Source organism: Ursus arctos, unplaced genomic scaffold (genome assembly GCF_023065955.2).
Source record: "Ursus arctos isolate Adak ecotype North America unplaced genomic scaffold, UrsArc2.0 scaffold_5, whole genome shotgun sequence".
Taxonomy (NCBI): domain Eukaryota; kingdom Metazoa; phylum Chordata; class Mammalia; order Carnivora; family Ursidae; genus Ursus; species Ursus arctos.
The window spans coordinates 6,809,212-6,835,590 of NW_026623067.1; the positions used below are offsets into that span (position 1 = coordinate 6,809,212).

Here is a 26,379-nt window from a genome sequence, read left to right on the forward strand (position 1 = left end):
GGCTAGTATCTTCGTGAAAATTTTTACATCCATATTCATCAGGGTATTGGTTTATAATTAACCTTTATGGTAGAGTGTTTGTCTGTTTTGGGGATCCAGGTAATGCTGGCCTCTTAGAATGAGTTGGAAGGTTTGTTGGCATATAATTGCTCATAATATTCTCTTATAAGTGTTTCTATTTCCTTTGGATTGGTTGTGATCCCTCCTCTTTCATTTATGATTTGGAGTCCTTTCCCTCTTCTTTTTGATAAGTCTGGCTAGGGGGCTGTCAATCTTATTAATTCTTTCAAAGAACCATCTCTTGGTTTCATTGCTCTGTTCTACTGAATTTTTGATTTCTATGTCATTGGTTTCTGCTCTGATCTTTATTATTTCTCTCCCTCTGCTGGATTTTGGCTTTCTTTTCTGTTCTTTTTCCAGCTCTTTTATGTTATATTGTGCATTTCAGACTTTTCTTATTTCTTTGCTAAAGGCCTGTACTGCTTTATCAGTCCCTCTTAGGACTGCCATTGCTGCAGCCCAACACTTTTGGACTCTCATGTTTTCCTTTTCATTTGCTTCCAATTATTTTAAATAGTCTTCTTTAATTTCCTGGTTGACCCATGCATTCTCTAGGAGGATGTTCTTTGACCTTCTTGTATTTGTGGTTCTTGTAAATGTTTCCTTGTGGTTGAATTCAAGTTTTTAAGCAGTGTGGTCTGAAAAGATGAATGGTATGATCTCCATCTTTTTGAACCATTTGAGACCTGATTTTTGCCCTGGTATGTGACCTATTCTGGAGAATGTTCCTTGTGCACTTGGGAAGAATGTGTACTGTGTTGCTTTAGGATGAAATGCTCTCAACATAAGTGTGAAGTCCATCTGCTCCAGAGCGTCGTTCGAAGACGTTTCTTCCATGGTGATCTGCTTAGATCATCTGTCCCTTCCATTGAGTGGAATGTTAAACTCCCCTAGTATTTTACTATTATTATCAAAGTGTTATTCATTGGTTTATATATTTGGCTGCATCCAAGTTAGGGGCATCACTATTTATAATTGTTAGATCTTCTTGTTACATCATTAAACTATGATGTAGTGTCCACTACATCTCTTGACTACAGTCCTTGAATTAAAATCTAATTTGTCAGAATTGTCACCCAAATTTTTTTTGACGTCCATTAGAATGGTAAATGGTTCTCCACCTCCTCATTTACAGTTGGAGGTGACTTTTGTTAAAATGAGAGTCTTGTAGACAGCATATGGGTGGGTCTTGCTTTTTTATCCAGTTTGATACCCTGTGTCATTATTATTATTGTTGTTGTTGTTGTTGTATTTTTTATTATATTATGTTAGTCACCATACAGTACATCCCTGGTTTTTGATGTAAAGTTCGATGATTCATTAGTTGCGTATAACACCCAGTGCACCATGCAATACGTGCCCTCCTTACTACCCATCACCAGCCTATCCCATTCCCCCACCCCCCTCCCCTCTGAGGCCCTAGTTTGTTTCTCATAGTCCATAGTCTCTCATGCTTCATTCCCCCTTCTGATTACCCCCCTTTCTTTATCCCTTTCTTCTCCTACCGATCTTCCTAGTTCTTATGTTCCATAGATGAGAGAAACCATATGATAATTGTCTTTCTCTGCTTGACTAATTTCACTTAGCATTATCTCCTCCAGTGCCGTCTGTGTCTTTTTATTGAAGCATTTAGCCCATTTTTACTCAAGGAAGTATTGAAAGATATGAATTTAGTGCCATTCTATTGCTTGTAAATCCCTGTTTCTTTTCCCTATTTCTTTCTGGTCAGCGTTACTCTTGGGCTCTCTCTTCACTTACAGGATCCCCCTTAATATTTCTTGCAGGGCTGGCTTGGTGGTCACATATTCTTTCAGTTTCTGTATGTCCTAGATGTTCTTTATCTCTCTTTCCACTCTGAATGACAGCCTTGCTGGATAAAGTATTTTTGGTTGCATTTTCTTCTCATTTAGAATATATCATGCTTGAATATATCATGCCAACACTTTCTGGCCTGCCATGTTTCTTTGGATAGGTCTGATGTTCTGATGTTCCTCCCTCTGTATGTAAGGAACCTCCTTTCCTGAGCTGTTATCATGATAGCTGCTTCTTCTTCTTCTTCTTCTTCTTCTTCTTCTTCTTCTTCTTCTTCTTTTTTTTTTTTTTGTTATTTACTAGCTTCACAATTATATGTCAGGGTGTTGATCTATTTTTATTGATTTTGGGAGAGGTCCTCTCTGCCTCCTGGAAAATAGTTCTTGTTTCCTTCCCCAGATTAGGGAAGTTCTAAGCTATGATTTGCTCAAATATACCTTCTGGACCTCTCTCTCCACGCCCTCAGGCACCCCACAAATTCTTTTTTTTTTCTTTTCTTTTCAGGCCAACATTAAATTCTCAAGGCCTTTCTTCATGGGCTGGGTTCTCTTTCTGTCTTTTCCTCAGCTGTCTTCCTTTCCATCAGCCTGGCCTCTATATCACGTATTCTCTCTTCTGCATCATTGACCCTAGCTGTTAGAGCATCCCATTTAGACTGCATCTCATTCATAGCATTTTTCATTTTGGCCTGATTAGATGTCATTTCTGCCTTAGAGATTCTCTGCTGTCATATGTGCCCTTTTCAAACCCAGCTGTTAACTTTCTAATTGCTGTCCTGACTTCCATCTCTGACATCTTTCTAACATCCATATCGATTAACTCTGTGGCAGAGAATATTGCCTCTGGTTCTTTCTTTTGTTGTGAATTCCTCCTTCTAGTCATTTTGTCCAGAGAAGAATGGGTCAGTGAGTGAGCAGATTCCCAAATACCAACCACGACCCAAGCAGCATACACCCTAGATGAATCTGAAGGGCCCAGGAACCACCACAAAAAAGCCAATGCAACCGAATGAAAACAAAGAAAAAGGGGGGAGGGGAGAGACTTTAATCTCATAGGATGATGGACTTCTTCCTGATTGACTTTTGGTCTCTGTGTTAGAAGAAAATGCATCCCAAAATTGCAAAGAAAACAAAAATATACATATACATATATATACACATATATTTGAATACAGTGAAAAAAGGACTAAAATGAAGCATATATCTATAATATGTAGATATAAAAAAATAAAAGTTAAAAAGCAACTTAAAAACATAAGTTAGTTCAATGAGAATCTAGTTCAAAAGGGAATAGGTAAAAAAGAAATGGAAATTTTTAGACTGAAAGATAAATGAATTGTGAGAAATCACCTAGGGCTCAATATACTATTTTCCCCTGGCGTTGGAATTGTACAGTCTTGTGGGATCCATAAAGTTGTCCACCTGTCCTTCCTGTCTTTCTTCTGGGAGAGGGGCCTGCTGTGCTTCTTCTCAGGTGTATTTGCCTAGGTGGAATTGCCTCACCCCTTGCCAGGGGGCTGGGTTCAGTGTAAGCTTGTTCTCTTGTGTGACTTTTCTTCCTTGCAGGCGTTCTTTGCCTCTTTAGAGGATCAGAGCAAAAATGACCACACCTTATTCTATGGCCAGAGCTGAATGATTGTGGTCCCCCCTCCTCAGTAAACCTCTGGGACAAACAGTTTTCACTTTTGTGTGTGGCAAACTCCGCAGACTCTTGTGGTGTGTGCCCACTGTAATCTTCCTGGGGGAGTCCCAGGGACACACAAGTGTCACAGCTATTTGTGCCCTTGGGACTTCGAGTGGTTGCAGGCTTGTGTGCATACTGCTCTATACTCCTTTCGGGCCATGGCTGAGTTTTGCCCCCTCCCTGAGAGCTATTTCCATATAGTAAGCACAGCCATTTCGCCCCTCCCAGGGGATGGTAAGTGGCCCACACATTCCAGTCCTTTGCAGGGTGCTCAGGCAGAGATCGATCACCCAGCTCACCAAGCTTGCAGTCTATGGTGCTCTGAGCTGAGAGTCTCCTCCTGGTCTCACTGGCAGTAACAGGTTTCCCCACTCCCATGCCTGGGCATGCTACTGGTTCAGGAAACATATAAAACCAACATACACAACCTGTGTCAGATGCTATAGTCTGTTAGGAACAGTGATGTGGGGCAAAGAGAAAAATAAAGGGAAGCAAGAGGCATCTGCACAGAGGCACTGAAACACAGCTGAGGAAATGGTGCAATTAGTGTCATCCCCCTTTCACATGTTTATGCTCAAGACTTTACAGCCTTGTGGTGTTTCTGTGACAACAGCACACCTCAGGGGCCCCATTGGCATACCTGTTCCCTGAAGGTATGGGATTTGAGTAAGACCCAGTGGGTGGATGAAAACTCCCCTCCCTTTAGTTCCCTGAGCACAGACAGCATTTCTTGTGAAGGACAAGTGCTTCAGTCACTGCCCTGTAACCCCAGTCCTGTGCAGTGGTGCTCATCATGAAAGACTGTCAGTCTCAGTGTCCAACCTTCATTGTGTTCCCAGCACAGAAAGAGTGAACGGAAATTTCTGGTTTGACCAGGCCCCTTAAAAACAAATCACAATTAATAGGATTCTGAATCAAACAAGGCTTAATTGACAACAAAATAGAGTGAATTTATATCACCTTGTTCCCCCCCTTTTTTAGAAATAGAATTATTACCAAAAAATATTTATTGAATATATTTGTCTTACATTTGTGAACACAGAAACACTGTTTTCCTACGGTAGGTTTAAATAAGTGAAGTGTTGTGCCAATAAAACAGGCGACCAGGCCAGGGAACTTCATCTTGGATTAAATGGAAATCTATGGGTGCCCAGTGCTGACAACAACATATGATTATATGCAAAGAAGCTGGCATCTCTTTTAAATGATATATTTTAAATTATATATGGGAATATAAGCATCTGCACACTTTTTAAATTTTTCTTATATTTTAGAGGGGTGAGGGGAGGGCCAGAGGATCTTATCCAGGTTCTAAACCTGGGCTCCATCTCACATCTACTGAGCTGAAATCAAGAGTCAGATGCTTAACTGACTGAGCCACCCAGGAGCGCCTGTCATTGGTACACTTATTTAAAAAATGTTTGAAATGCTATTGTACTAAACTGCTTTTATGTGAATGGCCGGAGATTACAATGAAATAGCCATGTTGGTGAGTATCATAATGTTACCAATGGTACATTATAAAAAATGGACTTTAGAACTCTGATGGTTACTAAGTGTTTTCTATTTATAATTCAACTGAATCTGACAAGCTCTAAACAGCAAAGTTGATATTGTCCAGACACATAAGGATGGCTCTTGTTAGGATAGGAACCATTGATGGCATGGAGAACAGAGAAGAGCCCTTTTCTGAAAGTCGTCAAAACATAACAGATGTCTGTCTACTGTGGGTGGAAATGAAATCTCACAAAATCGTAGCTTAGATAGTGATTGGCTTGAATCCAGGAATTCTCAACTTTCAAATGTGCTAAAATTTGTTTCTTTATGATTCGGTGTTTTGCATTTTATGTTTATACGTTATCTATATGTGTGTGTTATGTTATGGATGTATATGTTAATTTATTCCACAGAGAATTAAGTTATATGCTTTGTTAATCAGTATTAGGATTGATTATTGATACAGATGTTTAAAAAAATTCATAACTGTTTTCAAGCATATAAACTGAGAACCATTTGCAACAATTATTTTTTTAATAATAATTTTTTATCATGTTATGTTAGTCACGATACAGTACATCCTTAGTTTTTGATGTAGTGTTCCATGATTCATTGTTTGCATATAACACCCAGGGCACCATGCAATATGTGCCCTTCTTAATACCCATCACCGGCCTATTCCATCCCCACAACCCTCTCCTCTGAAGCCCTCAGTTTGATTCCCAGAGTGCTTGTCTCTCGTGGTTCATTCCCCCTTCTATTTATCCCCCCTTCATACAAAGTGAATTCTCTTACACACTTTAATGTCATTGAAGGGAATTATATTAACACCAGTCAATATTGGCTACACCAATTCACCATTGCACCTAAAATTAGATCATTTGTAATCACTTAACTTTTTTTTAAGATTTTGTTTTATTTTTTTAATCTTTTTTATTTTAAAGATTTTATTTATTTATGTGACAGAGAGACAGCCAGCGAGAGAGGGAACACAGCAGGGGGAGTGGGAGAGGAAGAACCAGGCTCATAGCGGAGGAGCCCGATGTGGGACTCAATCCCGGTACGCCGGGATCACGCCCTGAGCCGAAGGCAGACGCTTTAACGACTGCGCCACCCAGGGGCCCCCTTATTTTTTTAATCTTACAATTCCCCTATACTTGAATAAAATTACACAAGCCATATATTTTTCAATGAGCATTTAAAACAAATATTTCATAGGTCAGAAATTTGTCTCCAAAGAAATAAAAAAGAAACTATTAATAAAGAACTCTGTTGTTTTTAGAGTTCAGCTTAATTTGAAATTAGAGAGTTACCTAGTAGTATTCCTAACATAATTTAACTTTTTTTATTAAAATAATATCTTTAATTATATTATGTTAGTCACCATACAGTACATCCCTGGTTTTTGATGTAAAGTTCGATGATTCATTAGTTGCGTATAACACCCAGTGCACCATGCAATACGTGCCCTCCTTACTACCTATCACCAGCCTATCGCATTCCCCCACCTCCCTCCCCTCTGAAGCCCTCAGTTTGTTTCTCAGAGTCCATACTCTCTCATGCTTCATTCCCCCTTCTGATTACTGCCCCCTTTCTTTATCCCTTTCTTCTCCTATCAATCTTCCTAGTTCTTATGGTCCATAGATGAGAGAAACCATATGAAAATTGTTTTTCTCTACTTGACTAATTTCACTTAGCATTATCTCCTCCAGTGCCGTCCACGTTGCAGCAAATGTTGAGAAATCGGTCTTTTTGATGGCTGAGTAATATTCCATTTTATATATGGACCACATCTTCTTAACCCAGTCATCTGTTGAAAGGCAACTCAGCTCCTTCCACAATTTAGCTATTGTGGACAATACTGCTATGAACATTGGGGTGCATATGGCCCTTCTCTTCATTACGTCTGTATCTTTGGGGTAAATACCCAGTAGTGCAATGGCTGGGTCATAGGGTAGCTCAATTTTTAACTTTTTAAGGGACCTCCACACTGTTTTCCAGAGTGGCTGCACCAACCTGCATTCCCACCAACAATGTAGGAGGGATCCCCTTTCTCCACATCCTCTCCAACAAGTGTTATTTCTTGCCTTGTCGATTTTTGCCATTCTAACTGGCATAAGGTGGTATCTCAGTGTGATTTTGATTTGAATTTCCCTGATGGCTAATGATTTTGAACATGTTTTCATGTGTCTGTTAGCTGTTTGTATGTCTTCATTGGAAAAGTGTCTATTCATATCTTCTGCCCATTTTATGATTTGTTTATTTGTTTCTCATGTATTGAGTTTGAGAATTTCTTTGTAGATCTTGGATACCAGTCTTTTATATGTAGTGTCATTTGCAAATATCTTCTCCCATTCCATGGGCTGCCTCTTAGTTTTTTTGACTGTTTCCTTGGCTGTGCAGAAGCTTTTTATCTTGATGAGGTCCCACAAGTTCATTTTATCTTTTGTTTCTCTTGCCTTTGGAGATGTGTCATGAAAAAGTTTGTTGTAGCCGATGTCGTAGAGGTTGCTGCCTATGCTCTCCTCTAGGATTTTGATGGATTCCTGTCTTACATCGAGGTCTTTCATCCATTTGGAATTTATCTTTGTGTATGGTGTGAGAGAGTGGTCAAGTTTCATTGTTTTGCATGTAGCTGTCCAATTTTCATTCTCAATGGGGAAAAGCCGGAAGCCTTTCCCTTAAGATCAGGAACACGACAAGGATGCCCACTCTCACCATTATTATTCAACATAGTACTAGAAGTCCTTGCAACAGCAATCAAACAACAAAAAGGGATACAAGGTATTCACATCAGCAAAGAAGAAGTCAAACTGTCTCTCTTCGCAGGTGACATGATACTCCATATGGAAAACCCATGAGACTCCACCCCCAAACTACTAGATGTTATAGAGCAACTCAGTAATGTGGCGGGATACAAAATCAATGCTCAGAAATTAGTTGCATTTCTAGACACAAACCATGAGACTGAAGAAAGAGAAATTAGGGAATCCATCCCATTTACAATAGCACCAAAAATCATACGTTATCTTGGAATTAACTTAACCAGAGACGTAAAGGATCTATATTCTAGAAACTACAAATCATTCTTGAAAGACACTGAAGAAGATGCAATAAGATGGAAAAATATTCCATGCTCATGGATCGGAAGAATTAACATAGCTTAAATGTCTGTGCTACCCAGAGCAATCTGCACTTTCAATGCTATCCCGATGAAAATACCAATGACATTTTTCAAAGAACTGGAACAAACAGCTCTTAAATTTGTGTGGAAACAGAAAAGGCCCCGAATCGCCAAGGAAGTGTTGAAAAGGAAAAACAAAGCTGGGGGCATCACAATGCCAGATTTCAAACTGTACCTTCAAACTGTGATCACAAGGACAGCATGGTACTGGCACAAAAACAGACACATAGACCAATGGATCAGATTAGAGACTCCAGAAATGGACCCTCGGCTCTTTGGACAACTAATCTTTGATAACATTTTATTTTAATTCCACTTAGTTAATGTACAGCCTAATAGTAGTTTCAGGTATACCGTGTAGTGATTCAACACTTGCACACAACACCTGGTGCTCATCAGAAGTGCACTCCTTAATCCCCATCCTCTATTTAATCCATCCCCCAAGCCCCGCCCTCTGGTGACCATCTACTTGTGCTCTAGAGTTTCTGGTGTTTTTATTGGTTTGCCTCTCTCATTTTTTCCCCTTTGTTCCTGTGTTTCTTAAATTCACATATGAGTGAAAACATATGATATTTGTCTTTCTCTGACTGACTTATTTCACTTAGCACAATACTTTTTAGCTTCATTCACGTCAATGCAAATTCTAATATCGCATTGTTTTATATATTTATATATATAATCAATGTATATACACAATCAAACACACATGCCACATTTTCTTTAATATAAATGTGAGTCCATTCCTGGGTTTTCTGTACTGTTCCATTGATCTATATGTCTGATTTTATGACAGTACCATATGATGTTGATTACTACACCTTTGTAATATATCTTGAAGACAGGAATCATGGAACCTCCTCTTTTGTTTTTCCTGTGAACATTGCTTTTACTCTTGGGGATCATTTGTGTTTCCATACAAATTTTAGGATTGCTTGTTCTAGCTCCATAAAAATTAATGTTGGTATTTTGATAGGGATTGAATTAAAAGTGTGGATTGCTTTGGAAGTAAAGATTTTTCACAATATCTGTTCTTCCAACCTATGAGCAGGAAATGTCTTTCCATTTCTTCCTGTCATCTTCAGTTTCCTTCATTCATGGTTTGAAGTTTTCAGAGTACAAGTCTTTCAGTTCTTTGGTTAGGTTTATTCTTAGATCTCTTATTATTTTGGGTGCAATTGCAAATAGCATTGCTTTCTTATTTTTTCTTTCTGATGCTTCGTTAGTAGTGTATGAAATGCAACCGATTTATGCACATTGATTTTGTATCCTCTGACATTACTGAATTCATTGATCAGTTCTAATAGGGTTTTTGTGGGGGGGGATATAGCATATCATGTCATCAGCAAATAGTGAAAATTTTCCTTCTTCTTTCCCAATTTGTATGCCTTTTATTTATTTTTGTTGTCTAATTGTGGAAGAGCCATAGGGCAGTCAAGTCCACAGATGTGTCAGGAACCCTCTGACCAAACCTCCTCCAACCAAGCTTAACACTAGAGAACATCATCTGGACAGTGCGGTGACCAGGAGCCGTAGAACCATAAGCCCTCCAGCTCAGCTTTGTACCAGGCAAAGGAATCACCAAGCCTGTGGGCCAAGTGCAAGCTCTTCAGTGCAACAGAGAACAGGGCAATTGAATCGACAGAAATCCTCCTCCTGTGACTCTTGAAAATATGAAACCTGTAACAGAGCTCTGCCTTGCCAAGTGAGGGGCCTTGACACCAGGCTGACAGAGAGTCCTCTGAACAGGACACCTTCAATCCAGCAGAGCACAAGGTAGTCAAGTCCCCAGAATACCCTGCTTGCCAGGACTTCCTGTCCGTGAGCCTTCAATCCCGGCTCGGCACTGACAAAGGAGACCTCTGGACACTGGGCTGAGTGGGAGTCCTCTAACTGGGAGCTCTCTCTCCCAGAAGCACACTGAACAGTTGAGTCCTAACAATACCAGACCAAGCAAGAGCCTTCCTCCACCACCCAGCTCTGAACTTGGCAAATGATTCACCTGGATACCTACCTGCCTGAGATCAAGAGGGCTTCATCCCAACAGAGCACAGGGCCATGGTGTTCCCTAGAACACCAGGCCTACCAGGAGAGCTCAATTCACGAGCTCTCCAGTGGAGCTCAGCACCGGCCAAAAAATCCCCTGGATATGAGGCTGACCAGGAGCCCTCAGATCATGAGGCCTCCAACTCAGATGAACAGTCACACAAGAATCCCCTGGATACCAGGCTGACTAGGAGCCCTCAGACCACAATCTCAGCAACCCAGCAGAGCACAAGACAATCAGGTCCCCAAAAAAACAGAAGCCCTCAGGCTAGGAGCTCTGCAACACTGTTTGGCACTGGGCAAATGAATCACCTGGACTGTAGACTGAGAAGGAGCCCTCAGAAGATGAGTTATCCAACCCAGCAGAGCATAAGGCAATCAGGTTCCCAGAACACCAGGATTTTCATGAGCCCTCTGACTAAAACCCCTCCAACCAGACCTGGAAGTGGGCAAATGTATTGTCTGGCCAGTCAGCCCAGCTGGAACCTTAAGACCTCAAGGTCTCCAGCTGAGCACCAGGAAAGGAGTCATCTGGACCCTGGGACAAAGAGGGGGGATTTCAAATGCAATAGAGAGCACAGGAACAAAGTCCCCAGAACACCAGGCCCACTGATGCCCTGAGACCATGACTCCCCCAACCCAGCTGCACATGGGGCAAAGGAGTCCCCTGGACACTGGGCTGAGTGGGAGTCCTCTACCTGAGCTCTTCAGGCCATCAAAGTATAGGGGAATTGAGTCCTAACAATGCTGGGACAACCAGGAAACTTCAGACACTCCAACTCAGGTTGGCAGTGGGCAAAGGGCTCACATGGATACCAGGATGACTGGACTTCCTCTGAACGGGCCCACCAATGGAGCAGACAACTGGCAACTGAGTCCCTAGAACATCAGACCCACTGGGAAATCTGGGACCCCAAGGTCTCTGTTTTAGCTTGGCACTGGGCTGAGTCTCTTGGACATCAGGCTGATGAGTTGACTTCTGACCAAAAGACTGCCAACCCAGTACAGCACAGGACAATTGGGTCCCCAGAACACAGGTTGACTGGGAGCCCTTTGGTCATGACTCCTCCAGTGCAGTTCTGCACTGGGCCAAGTCCCTAGAATGCTAGGCTGACTGGAAGCCCTTTAACCAAGGTGATACCAGGGCAATTGAGTCTCCACTGGCCTCAAGTGGACTTCAGCCTGAGGTCCTTGCAGACTGTCATCTGGGTAGCTTTCTTATTTTGGGGAGTTCTCCTCAGGAGAAAAGAATATCATGCCAAAACAGGAGCCATAACAAAAGTTTGAAGAATTCAAAATAGAACACATAGTAGAAGATGAGGTGGGGGGCTGGAGGAAATTGTAGAAGACACCCCAGGCCCTGAGTACAGAGGATCCTTTGGCTGAGTTCCTCCAGATGAAGGAGAGGTGTCCCAGCCTGGAAGAAGAAGTGGAGACCTTAGAAAAACAGGTCAAGTAGTGGGGTGAGAGACAGGCTCAAGTCTGTGAGGTGGAAAGATTCTTTGGGTACATGAACGACTTGCTGGAAGCTTTTTGCCTTCCAGGCAATGTCTTCCACGGGGTGATGTTCCTGCACCCACCCACCCAGGATGGCATAAAAGGGGAGCTTGGAAAAGTGTGGATATCTGTAGGAGTGAAGGTGTGGCATGAGTTTTACTATTTATCAAGGGACTAAATAAATAAGTTAAAGTCATCATTTCAGAATGAATAATTTACAGGAAACAACTCCTGGGTGATTGCGCTGTACAGCCCGGATTACACTCACCACTTCGCCTTAAAAGTAAGTCATTCTTCAGTTGGCAGGCAGGGGCTCCACAGCTCTGAGAAAATGTCAGTGAATTATGCAGAGCTGACCCTGAGCACAACCTTCCTGTCCCCTTCAACACTTTCAGACATCCTGATTTCTAGAAACTAAAGTCAGCTGGTAGGTTCAGCCCCATTCTGATTGGAAGGAAAAAATAAGCTGTATATCCATACATAGGTATTTCTGCAAAAACGAGTTTTGTCCCTAGCCCTACCACTCACGCTGTGGCAAATTTGAGCTTGGACACTGACATGAAGATTCCAACTCTGGCCACCACAGCAAGTATTTCCTGCCTACGTGTTCCTGTGTGATGCAGGCCTTTGGAGAGTCAATGTGTCAAGAAAACGAGGGAACCATGGTGGAGGAACGTCAGAGACATGGGACCATTCCCTGTCTCTGGGTGATTTCCTATGCGGTGGGGTAGGCAGGTACAGACTGGAGTGAGGATCCTGGAGGGTTGGCTCTCTGCTCTGAGCCACAGAAGCACTGCAGAATTTGGGGGAGACCCTCAGATTCCTACTGGCTGCTCCATGTGGAGGGGTGGATGGACAGGGCAAAGCAGGGGAGACAGTACAGGTGGGAACAGGTTCATATGGAAAACTGAGGGTGTATGTGAATATGGAGGGAGGTGACTACCTCTAATAGGCAGAGCTGAGATTCTACGATGCATTGGACAGAAGGACGGAAGAAAGTAAGGTTTCAGCTTCCTCTTCTCCCTGGAGATTGTCTCTTGTACATTTAGGGATGATGTGAGAGCTCAATGCCTTGTGGATACCAATGAGCTGAGGTCTGCCTGTGGCTGTAGTTGAGGTGGTGGAGAGTCTAGAGCCATGGTCCCTTGGGGGAACTCAAGGCACTATGCTCATAGCCTGGTATAAACTAATGGGAGCCTTGAAGAAGTTTGTACTTAGAAGGTAAAAATGAGGGGAACTTGGGTGGAGAGAGGTTAGCCTCTCTAAGATGGATGGTGTCTGAGCTTACAGGAGGGCTGCTGCTTTCGGGAGCCAGTGGGGAGCCTGGTGAAGTCCAGGTCACTTGGATTTGAGGGGGAAGTGGATCACTTACGTGATCCCAGAGCTGTGAATTTCCAGTGGTCAACAGCTCAGACCCCCTTACCCCACACTGTTTCTAGCCACATCAGGCTCTTGGAGGTGCTGGAAATTATTCATCCAAGAGTCCCACACAGAACCACAAGTCTTTACTAAGTGTCTGTGCCTTAAAGTATTGTCCCACTGAGAAGGAGTGTGTAGTCCCCTGGACCCAGAGTGGGCCTGCTTTGTTGCTGAGTAAACCATGCACTGAAACCAAATCCAGATGAGACCTGGAAGAGATGGAGCATCAGGATAGTGGGACCTGGTAGAAGGCCGGGGACTAAAGCCACATCTCGGAGAGACCCATGACCACACATATTGCGAACCTTTCAGATCCTGGATGCTTCACATAGACATGAAGTACGCACTGCCCGAACCCAAATTTCAGCCCATGCTCTGCATGGTAGCAGGGCTTCTGGGGATGACTTGGACGCTGGTGTGCTTGAGTCCCTCATGCAGGTTCTGGGGGCAACCTCCCAGCTTCCGTATCTGCGCCATTGCAGTCTTTTGCAGAGTACTACTCTGCATAACCAGCTCATGTGCGCCACTGGTTCAGGGGCAGAGAAGCCTTCCAGGTAGGGTGCATCCAGGGCACCTCTGGCTGGCTGGCCCTGGGGGATGCAGGAGTAACTTGTGCCCAGAGCCCCTCAGGATAAGATGGTGACCATACACAACATGCAGGACACAGCCTCTGGCTTGTTTTGCAGGTAGACTTGGAGGCTGTTGGGGAAGCAGCTCTGAAAGGCAAGATGACTGTGAGGACAGTGCAGACACAGGATGAGACTGGAGAAGTCTTTGTCTTTAGACAGGACAGTCCAGCAGCTGGTAGTCCCCAAATCCCAGGCTTACTTGTTCCTTCTACACAACCCAGGGCGCAGAACAGGAACTTGGGATACGGTGGGTGGGACAGCAGGTTAATTGTCTTCTCACCCTTTGTAACGAACAAATAGGTATTTTAACTACTCTAGTGCCTGTTTTACGCGAGCTCAACTTCCCCTGCTTGTTCTCCATCTCTGATCCCTTTCTTAAAACATATGATCATTTAGGAAACGTCTTGGATATTTTGTGAACTTTACATCAAAAACCAGGGATGTATTGTATGGTGACTAACATAATATAATAAAAAATATTATTATTAAAAAAATCAATAGGCCTAAGGTCAGGTGGCTGTTCCCAGGTGTGGGTGAAGCTTGCTGGGCAGGTTAGCCTGCTCTTATACTGGGGGCTCCACTGCTGCCTCTGAGCCCTGCTGAGCCCTGCTTCTGGAAAGAAGGGAGCTCACAGCACTGAGAACCAAAGTCAGAGGCTCACACCCCCACAGCCTGGGTGGCCCCTTGGCCCTCATCATTCCTTCACCTACACATCCCCTAACAGAGACAGCCAGGACCTCGTGAGAGATCCAGCACCAGCAGCAGCAGTATAAGGACAAAGAACTACTAAATGAAAAACTCAGTCCCTTTCATTCAACATCCTGAAAAGCAAATGCTTTACCTGGGGTTATCTTGCAGGGGCGGTGGGCACAGGGTGCAGGTGGCGTGCTGCTGAGACAGAATTAGCTGGATTTCTTGACATTGCCATTTTCTTTTTCAGTTGTCACTGTAATGACAGTGTTTTTGTACACATGGCTTCCATTTACTTTTCCAGAACAGACATTATTATTATTGTACAAATTCTTGACAGCAACAACACATCCTGACGTGTTGAACTGTCATCTTATGACCAGGACACAACCCTCTGAGACAGAGTCCAGGATTTCTGATTACCCTATTCCCTGGCTCCCATGATCCCTCCATGTTATCATCTTATGGAACACAATACACTGACATCACACTGAATGCGAGTTCTCCAGGATGCAGGGAGAGCTTCTCTGACATTGGCACATATGGTGGCCTTTTCTGGCCATAGCTTGAGTTGTTCACACAGACTATCAGTGATGAGGAAAGAATGCCCCACCTGGACACATAGCAGACCAAGGTCACAAGGCCCCCAAGCAAGTCTGGGATGCTGCATTCCCAGAATCTGTTCTGAAGACACACAGATGGTCTCCACTAAATATGCCTGATGTGTCAAGTATCTTAAATTGCCTGTGTGATTGAAGAACAAATCGCAACATCACCTGGCCAGAGATCCACCTTCTCCTGAGGTGAGACAGCAGGGAAGGAGGGAGGCTGTGGGTGGGGCCTGGCCTCACCAGGGAGGGACAGGCAAGGGGTGGGACATTAGTTCCAAATAACCTCCAGGTCTGCAGGTGTCAGAGGGCTCACCTGGCACCTCACTTCCTCCTGCAGGAGCATCTCCACATCAGTCTCCAGGCTGCACCTGGAGGAACAGGGGCAGGTGATGGACATCCACAAGGCCACCTGCAGGTACGTGGAGGAGCCTCGTGTGGGTGGGCCTCACTTCCCCCTGTGGCCCATCCACTTACAAGGTAGGTGCCAGCATTTCTCAGCCCTGGGCTTGCCTCAGTGCTTGCAAGCCCTTCCTCAGCCTCCAGAGTGTGTCATTCCCTGTGACTGGATGAGCACGGGCATCACCATTTCCATCCAGCTGTTTCCTGGACCCTCCACTCTGATCCAGGCCAACACACCTTCCAGCAGGGGCCATAACCCCACTCACCTCCACCCCCAGTGTTTCCACTTCACTCTGCCGTCACACCAGAAATTACAGGTAATCTTAGATTCCCCAAATCTTTTGGGTAATGGGAAATCTTCATTTCTGGTGATGTTAAAGGATGATTTCAGTCATATATACTGCATATGTGGATGATTTCCAAATAAGATAAAATAAGTTACTGAACACAGGTTTCCCTACTTTTGGCTTCCTCATTACAGATAAACTAAAGAGAAATTTGGGTCTCTTAGTGAATATGTTCTGTGCTTTATTGAAAGATTATAGTATGAAGAAGCACATGTTTCTGGGAATTACAAAATATATTCCTCAATTTCCCGATCTAAGGAGTGTTGGTACAGCACACAGTTCACAAGTGTTTACTACTTATTTTGGGCCAGAAGGTAAGGATTGAGAATGAATTCTTTTTCTTTTCTTCAGAATTCAGAAAGTATCCTGTTTTGTGATAACTTTTATATACATGAGTTCAATAAGGATATGTTCTCCTTGTGACAGAACACAAATGGAAACATTTGTCACGTAACCAAGTGTTTGACTGGAATATTTAACAGAGGTGCATAAACTCAGATCTGACCACACAGCTCGAAGGAATTAGGTTGACTTGATGAAGCCGTTCCAGCCCTTGGAAATAGCAGCCTGACACCTTGTTTGCAAGGTTCCCAGCAGCCTTATCTGGTGAGGGAGGAAGCCCACCAGAAGGGCAAGTGCAAAACCTCAGGATATTTTGGAGACCTCGTGAAGAAGAATGTTAACACAAGTCAATGGGGCTTACAGCGAAGTCTGATGGAGAGCATTTTGCTGGGATTCTGGCCTTGAGACGCTGTTCAAATTCGTCTGAGATTCCTTATGAAAAGTTTCAGCGTCGCTGGTTTAAAACGGCCTACATAATGAATGGCTATTCTTGCTGCACTTATGTAAATAACCAGGCAAAGCATGTTGAAACTAGGCTTATACTGAAATGGAATTGGTTTCAATTTGGCTGTGCTTGTAATTTAGGGATTAATTTAGGTTTCAGTATTTCCCATTTTAATTGTTATAATCAAGCAAATATTGGGAAATAGTCTTTTATATGCACAAAGCTTTCCACATTTCTAAAAGAGAAAATCATCAATTGATAGAGACTGGCAGAGAAGAACTGGATAGAGCAGAGGTCCTCAGCCCTGACATGTAGTCTGGATGTGACAGGGAATGGAATTGTTACTGTGGAGGGACATTTGAGACCTTTAAACTATGTGTGTGGGTGATAAATTTGGAGAGAAATTTATGTTTTACCACATAATTTTGTGGGTTTTATATTGTAACCCTGTTCACTGGAAATACATTAGCTTTTTTGTTTGTTTCAGAGATAAGTTTAGTGATTCGTCAGTTGCATAGAACACCCAGTGCTCATTACATCACCTGCCTCCTTAATGCCCATTACCCAGTTACCCCTCCCTTTACCTACACCCCTCCACCAACCTCTCAGTTTGTTTCCTAGGCTTAAGAGTCTCTTATGGTTTCTCTCGCTCCCTAATTTCCTATTTTAATTTTTCTCCCTTCCCGTTTGTTTACTCTTTTTGTTTCTTAATTTCCACATATGAGTGAAATCATAGGATAATTTCCTTTCTCTCATTGACTTATTTCATTTAACATAAAAATCTCCAGTTCCATCCACATGTTTACAAGTGACAAGATTTCATTATTTTTGATGGCTGAGTAATATTTCATTGTCTTTATAGACCACATCTTCTTTATCCATTGATCTGTCAATGGGTATCTGGGCTCTTTACATAGTTTGGCTCTTGTGGACGTTGTCATTGTAAATGTTGGGGTGCATGTGACCCTCAAGTCATTATATTTGTATCCTTTGGATAAATACCTAGTAGTGCAATTGCTTGGTCATAGGGTAGCTCTATTTTTAAGTTTTTGAGGAACCTCCATACAGTTTTCCAGAGTGACTGCACCAGTTTGCATTCCCAACAACAGTGTAAGAGGGTTCTCCTTTCTCTGTATCCTCACCAACATCCGTTGTTTCATAAGTTGTTAATTTTAGTAATTCTGAGTGGTGTGAAGAAGAATCTCATTGTGGTTTTGATCAGTATTTCCTTGATGATGTGTGATGAGCATCTTTTCACGTGTCTGTTAGCCATCTGTGTGTCTTCTTTAGAGAAATTTCTGCTCATGTCTATTTAGATGTGCCCTTTCTGGGTTGACCCATTCTACTTGTGATTTTAGCATAGCAGCTACCCAGGCAGTGAATGTCCTCACCATGGACTCTGATATGTCAGCATCACAGGGTAGATTGTGCTGCAAGACCTGAGAGTTGATTTTTTTTCTTTTTTTTTTTTTTGACACCATTCAAGATGCTGACTTAAGCTTTGATGGCTAAGGTGTCCACCCCAAAGAGAGCAGTCTCCAGTAAACACATTGCTGGCCAATCAAAGAGAACTCCAGACCACCTAGCCACCCTGAGGCTCCTTTGTTTTAGAGAATCTGGGTGGATTTTGACACCTGACCTTTTGGGCCACTTGATTTTCTCTTCCTGTGCTTGGAATTCTTGCACTTACATTTAAATTCACCAATAAAGAGTGAGCCCTGAAATGCTCGGCCCCCACCAACCACCCAAAGAACAGCAGAAGCACAGCCCCAGGTGTTGTGTCATTTCCAGGTCTTGCAAGTAATACACCTGTATTTTCCCAACGTCTTCTGGTGGCTGTTGTTACAGGGCACCATGAAATCCTAGTAGGAAGCACAAGGGTGGTTCCTGACAGGCAGAGAAGGCACAGGAGGGGATGGGGTGCCATCTGGGAACCTCCCCTGCACATTTGCAAATGGAACGCCCAGTCCCTCTAGTGCTGAGGCCCCCAGCAGGCAGACCATCTTCTTGGAGTCCCCCCCCTCCTGTCCCTGCCCCAGTCTGCCTACAGCCCACCCCAGGGCCCTGTGCTCAGAACCGGCTCTCAGATGGAGCAGCTGTGGGATCCAGGCTCCTTCCATCAGCAGGGAAAACCCTAGCAGAGCTTCATAATGGGTGTGCCCAAATGGTTCTCAGAAAACAGAACCTGTGAGTGTCAGGTCACCTTCCCCACTTCCTATTTCTCACCTTTTAGAAAGGAAGCCTGGGCCACAGAAGAGAGGGACCTAGGCTCTACCACAGAGGGGACAAGATTGGAGCCTGGGTGAGGGCTACTGGGTCCAAGATGGCAGCTCTGGGAGGAGGGCAGAAGGTAAGGGTTGAGAGCTGCCTGGTGACTGGCCACATGAGCAAAATCACAGCTGAGAGCCATCTGATGACTGGCCAGGGAAAGTGGGGCAGTCATAGCTGCCTGGCGATTAGGCAGGAAGAGCAGGGTGGAGACAGCTGCCTTGTGATTGGTGATGGAGAGTGGTCCAGGGACAGCCATCTGGTGACTGGCCAGGGATGCTGTGGTGACTTAGGGGTCCTGGTGCAGGCAATTACAAAGCAAGGTGCTCAGTGCTGCAATGGGGAGAGAGGATCATCTCTGCTCCCATCCCCATGCCACTGGCACCTGACGGCACACGCAGCTAGGACCAGTTCCCAACCTCATTCACAAAGGCATGCATGCCATCCCATCTCCCTTCTCTAATCCATGGTTTTCAAACCAGACTCCTTGCTCAGCAGAGGAAGACTTGTGATCCACATTGAGAGCCACCAACACCTCTATGCCCCTGCAGATGCTCCACACAGCACTTCCAAGAGTGAGCCCTGAAGATGCATACAGTGCACTGGACTCATAAACCTCCCACTACTCCTGGCAACCCACTGTTGGGTTCAGCCAATGTTCTTGGCTCCCAAATGGTTCCCCTATTGCCAAACAGGAAAGAACTGGCCCCCAGGCGCTGAGCACAGAGGAGTCCTAGGTTGATCTCCTCCAGCTTGAGGAGAAGTCCTCCCTACTGAAGGGGGAGGTGGAGTTGGAGCTGTCAGGGGCGGGCTGAGGTCCCTGAGCTTTAAAGCTTTTTTGTCCAAAGTCAGGACTTCCTGGAAGGTTTTGCCTTCCAGGCCACATGTTCAAAGGGGAGAGTTCACCACACATGCCCACCCCAGGAAGATGTAATAGGTAAACTTAGCTGGTGTGTGGTTCACCTCCTGGAGTGGGGATGGCATGAGCTTCAGGATATCTGTCAGCTTTAAATAAATAGTTGTGTTGAAAAGCAAAAGAAGAGTTTCAGGGTGTTTGTGATGCACAGCTCAGCAGCATGGTCACCATGGCACCACACTAGTCACTGCATTCTCCAGATGGTGGGCAGGGGTCTCCAAGGCTTTGAGAATGTGGTGGTGAACCATAGGGAGCTGACAGCACAACCTGCCCATCCTAGTCAACACTGTTCACACACAGTGACTCTTCTACGTCTCAAGGCCAGCCACTGAGGTGGGTGCCACTCTGATAAAAAGGAAAAGGGAGCAGAGTGCATACATGCAGGTATTTCTGCAAAGACCATTTCTGACCCAAGACCTCACAGACTTTGTAGCAAAACTTGGATCCAAATATGGGCCATTTAATGTCTCTGTTTATAAGAACATTCACAGTCCGTTGGCCAAAGCAAGTCGTACAGCCAAGCCCATTCATAAAAAAAGTAAATGTGGTCCATTGGGAGGGCTATGGCCAGAAGGGAAGATGAAAGAACAAGGATAAATAATACAATTTACGTTACTTTCCGCACTTATGATCCCCTAAACAGAATGATCTTTATTCTGTTTCCAGTGCCCAGCAGCATGCCTATCATTACGAAATGTAGCCAAGAAGCTTAAAGGAATGAGTATGACCAGCTTTTTCTAAACATGGTTATGGTTCTAATTCTTTTCTCTTGCTGCCAGATTGATGGAAACTTTCCTCAGGATGTGATGCTCAAAATCCACAGATGTACCTTAGTTAAACCTACACTACTCAACCACTAAGACCCTCCTAGGCCCTCCACTGGAATGTTCTCCAAAATCCAACCAGCAGCAGTGGATTTCTTTTTTTTTTTTTTTAAGATTATTTATTTATTTATTTCACAGAGAGAGACAGCCAGCGAGAGAGGGAACACAAGCAGGGGGAGTGGGAGAGGAAGAACCAGGCTCCCAGCGGAGGAGCCCAATGTGGGACTCGATCCCGGAATGCCGGGATAACACCCTGAGCCGAAGGCAGACACCTAACAACTGCGCTACCCAGGCACCCCCAGCAGTGAATTTCTAAAACCCTTGGGAGGACTGTCCCAGTGGCTCAGCATTTCCCTTGGCTGCTAAGTATTCATGATCCTTGATGGATTCTGTTGTTAGCCTCCCCTGGAGGAGGACTTATAGAGGTGGCTTGGGCCAGGCATTTGCACGTCTCAGTTGACTAGGTGGAGAGAAAGCAAGCAAGTGGTAAGGGTAAAGTTGCCAGAGTGACCTGTGAGGTGCCAAGCCCAGGAGCAGGGTGGGTCTTCCCATACTGTGCTTAGAAATTTCAGACATCAAGAGAGGGAGGAGCAGTTTTCCGAACAAGGATATTTGTTTTGGAGAGCACAGTGTTGGACGAGAGGAGGGAGAAATATTTAATGAGCACCTACTGTGTGCCAGGCACCTTAGACATGTAAGGCTATTGGATCTTGTAAGAAAAAAAAAAAGTCTTGTTTTACAGTCAGGAAATGGAGATGGATAGTCTGAGAAGTGAAACAACTTGAGCAAGTTTATAAAGATAAGAGTCCAAGATGGGGACCTAACTCACCTCACCTAAGGTGAGAACTAGACTCACTTCCTCCACGGACACATCAAGTCTACACCTATTTATAGAGCAGATACTCCTGAAGAAGAACTGAGAGCCGACTGAACAGCTTCTGCACAATACATGACAGAGACACCCTCACCATCCTACCAACTGCAGTGAGAGGGATAGTTTTGGGGGCTGGAAGCTGATCTGTCTGCCCTGGGCCACAGAAAACATGCTGCAGTTTAAAGGGCAACTAGGATATGAAGGACCCATCCTTCAAGACCCCCCAAATGAGGAGGGGATGGTGCAGGATCTCTTTCTGTGCTGAGGTGCTGTCAAGAGCCATGGTTCTGATTCCCCTCCACCTTGATAACATGGACAGAAGCAGGGTCTGAGTGCCCCAGCCAGCTTACTACCTTGCTGAGCCCTGGGTCCCCAGGCCACTCAACCCCAGCTGTGCCAAGAAGGCTGCCCCCGCATGGCACACACTGGAACATCCCGGGTCAGCATCCTTGACAGCTCCAGATATCACACTGAGCAGACACAGGTGGTAAGGACCCCAGAACACTCCAGGCTTGCAGACCAGCTTGCTGGGCACCCCCACATGGAGGGCCACGTGACCTTGACTGCTTCAGCTGCAGCTTCCCTGACAAGGAGCCCGCTATGTGGAAAGCCCAGGACCCCCCAGCCTGCACTCTGTCAGGACGCTCACAGGGCTGAAGACTCCAGGACACCCCAGCATTCACCCACTTGAGCTTCAAGCATCCTGCTAGGAGATCCTGTGCGCAGAGAAACCCCACCAATCCTGAATCCACTTCAGCTGCTGCTACCCTCCCGAAGTGCCTTCTCTAAAGAGAGCCCTGGGACTCTCTACCCCACACCCATTTCAGCTATAGCTGTCCTGCTAGGGTACCCCCTGTGCAGAGCACCCCAGAAAACCTCTGCTCCTGATTGTGTCCACTCCAGCCACCCTGCCAGGGGGCCCTCTGCACAGAGAACCCTGTGACACCAGCTTGTATCCACTTCAGTTTCAGCTAAACTGCCCAGGTGCCCTCAGTGTGAAGATGCATGCATCACTACGTTTATTGTACCATGACTTACAGTAGCCAAGGTGTGGAAACAGCCCAGGTATCCACCAGAGAGGAATTGATAAGGGCTGTCCATCAGCCTATACACCACCTCCCTGCTTGCCTAGCCAGGAGTCCCTGTCTATTCCCCCAGATCTCCCTCACTCTGCCTGCACTTCCCAGAGGGTTCCAACCCATAACTCACCCCAGGGCCTTTCCAGGACCTTCATATTCGCACACCCCACCACACCCCCACAAACTATCAGCAACCCTAGGCCCCCCGCACTCCACCCACACCCTGAAGAGTCCCAGCCCACACCCTGATGCCTCTGCACCCCTGGCCAGACAAACTCCCAGAAGTGCCTGCAAATCCTGGTCCTCCGCCTCTTTGGTAGCAGTGGGCTGCAGCCCCTGGACCAGGAAGCCAGCATGTGGGAGAAATTCCAGTTGGAAGAGGAAGCACAAGACTCAGAACGTGGGTTTTCATGCACTGAGTTAACACAAGGATCACCACCTCTTTCCAACTCTTCAAAGCGTGTTGTTGCTGATACTACAAGTTAGAAAGCCTCTGTGCCTTAGCAGCAGTGGTGTTCCAGCAGCACCACTGTGGGAGAGGACAAAACAAAGTTTTGTAGGAATGCTAGCAATTACAGAGTTCATAAATACACCACAGACATGGCATAAGTCAACCCTGGTACAGATTTATGAATTAGAGGCACATAAGATTGAAACAAGGAGGGAACTTCATCCCCAAGAAACACATAAGCCTTCAGGGAATATAGCTCCAGATGCAAACATCTTCCATGCTGTGCACTCACTGATCACAAATGAAATCCACTCATTGCCAGTTATTGATCCTATCAGTTGACTGCAGTTTATACACTTACCCACAAAAGAATCCTCACGTTCCTCCAGCATTTTATATCTGAATTGACAAAGCCTGCCTTCATGAAGGAGAACCTGGATATTCTTGCATTTGGGACCCACCACAACATCCCTTCATCCACAAGGAGACCATCAGTACAACCTTGAATGTCTTTGTAGAAAGACAGTTGCTGGCCTTCCCTGTGGTGCACGAGTCAGGAGAAGTTGTGAATATTTATTCCAAGTCTGATATAATTAAGCTTGCTGCTGAGAAATCGTTCAGCAACCTAGATATCACAGTGACCAGGCCCTCGGCACCGCTCACAGAGTCTTGAGGGTGTTGTGAAGTATTGTAAGCTGGAAATCCTGGACAGATTAGCGTGGGCTGACCTCTGGGCTGCAGGTCACAAGTGAAGCAGATAGCATCGTGGGAGTCATTTCCCTGTCAGACGTGTGGTAAGCCCTGATACTCATGCCTGCAGGTGCCAAGCAGAAGGAGACAGAAGCAGAATGACCACTGTGCATGGAGAAGCCCTTGGAGAAAATGTGAACAAGGATTCTGGGTCAGGCTTTGCCTCCTGAACACTGACTGTGATAGAACATGATGAAATGGCTATGAATGTGTATCAGGGTTTAGTGATGGGTATTTTTTCCAGTGATGGTGAGACCGAACATAAGACGATTCAGGCTTGCATTAGAAGACTGTTTTCAGATCTTTGAATAATTTCAGATGCTATATATATTATCAAAGTGCACTGTGTCCTGAAATTCTTATTATTTTTCACCGCAAAGAATTCACTGGTGTGTAACAGGTAAAATGGCATAAGGAGAGAGCATGGCCTAATCAGACCTTGTGCCTTCTATTAACACACGGGGTATTTCATCACTGTGCCCCATGGCAACTGGAGCCAAATGGTGCCAAGGTGTGAACGTCTTTGAACCTTTCTCGAACCAGTTTGTTTTCCTTAAATTTGTGGAACAGCTATAATTCGAATATAAATATTTTGATTGCGAAAGATAAGGACAATTTTATGTTTAGTGTGCGTTGTGATCTATAATGTAAACAAGACTACCACAGCTTTATTTATTTTTACTCACTGCAATATTTTACACATTGGAGGGTAAACTTCACCAAGCCATTAATAAACTTCTGGTTGTTATTGTAAATGACAACTTCCTCATTTATGTTTGGATCTGGAAAGACAGGACTTCTAATACAGCCAGTGTTAGAATTTAAAAGCTGTAATTTCCATAGCATGTGTGGAGACCGGATCTGCTAGGCTGGAAACAGACAGCCATTATTCGGAAAGAAAGTGCTGGGAATATGTCAACTTTCTTCTCATGTATAGACATGTAAAATCATAATGTCTGTACAACTGCTGATGGATTGTTGTTGCCAAGTGTTATGGCATATGCAGTATTATCATGTGGTTGAAGAGAAACAATGTTACCTAATGTTATTCCTCTGAACATGTCCACACTCTACATATATACGAGCACAGTGTGATTTTTTTTTGTCAAATTCGAAAATTGAAATAAATCTTACTGTCTACAGCAAATAGATGAATGGATAAAGAACAGGTGGTATATATACACACTGGAAAATTACTCAGCCATAAAAAAGATGATATGTTGCCATTTGGAACAACATGGATGGACCCAGATGGTATAAACTTAAGTGAAATAGGTCAGACAGAGAAAGACAAATACCATAGGAGTTCAGTCCTATGTGGAATCTGAATAACAAAATAAATGAATAAACAAACTATCAAAAAGCAGAAGCAGAGCTATAAATACAAAGAACAAAGTAATGGTTGCCCGAAAGGAGGTGAGGGGGATATGGGAGTGGGACACACAATCTTCCCATTATGGGATGAATAAGTCACGGGGCCGAAAGGCACAGCATAGGGAATATGGTCAATGTTATTGTAATAAGTGTCTCTGGTGACCTATGGTAACTAAACTTGGGGTGAGTGTAGCATAAGGTAAAACCTTGTCCAATCACACTAAAATAATATTGGGTATCAACGATGCTTCCATTAAAAAAAATGAGTCAGAAACTATATGTATATAACAGAATTGGGTTTGTCTGAGAGTGACAAAAACCCAAATGCAGTCCAGCTGGAATTAGCCTCACTCAGCCTGACTAGGGGCAGTAGGTAACTCTGGACTCTTGGGGATGCCCCGCTGTTTACTTCAGTGATAATTTTACTTCCGGTTCCCTTCTTTTCTGATTTCTGTTTCAGCTTCCTTTGCCAATTTTTTCCTCTGTGTCCCATTGGTTGGTGTTCATTTCTAGGCCACATGCTCTTCTCTTCATTGTCCTCATGGGGAAACCCATCTATCTCCCTGCTTCAGAGAGCATCCCTCTGCTCCTTACTCTTCTCTCCTCTGAGCCCAGAGCCTGTGTATCTATTCGGTGAGAAGACAGATCCATCTGACCTCACACTTTCAGCAAATAATTAATGGGAGCTTACTGTGTGCCAGTGGGAAACAAATACAGAAGGTTCCTGAACACATCCCCTGTTTTTTTACATTCATTTGAGAGGTACAATTTAGTAATGCATTGTCGCGTATAACACCTAGTGCACTTTCCATTAAGTGCCCTCCTTAATGGCCATCACGCAGTCACCCCATGTCCCAGTCACTTCCACTCCAGCAACCCTCAGTTTGTTCCCTACAGCTGAGAGTGTCTTATGGGTTACCTCCCTCTCTGTTTTCATCTTACTTTGTCTTGTCGTCCCCTATGTTCATCAGTTTTGTTTCTTAAATTACAGATATGAGAGAAATCATACAGTATTTGTCTTTCTCTGACTGATTTATTTCACTTAGCATAAAACCCTCTAGTTACATCCACATCATTGCAAATTGCAAGAATGCATTCCCTTTGGTGACTGAATAATATTCCACTAAATGTATATACCACTTTTCTTTCTCTAGACTTCCAAAAGATCTGTATTTGTACCCCATT

At 44.3% G+C, this 26,379-nt stretch overlaps 1 pseudogene; it reads left to right on the forward strand.

Moving 5' to 3' along the window:
- Nucleotides 1-22,973: 22,973 nt before the first annotated feature.
- Nucleotides 22,974-23,922, forward strand: LOC125282982 (5'-AMP-activated protein kinase subunit gamma-2-like; annotated as a pseudogene).
- The last annotated feature ends 2,457 nt before the right edge of the window (nt 23,923-26,379 follow it).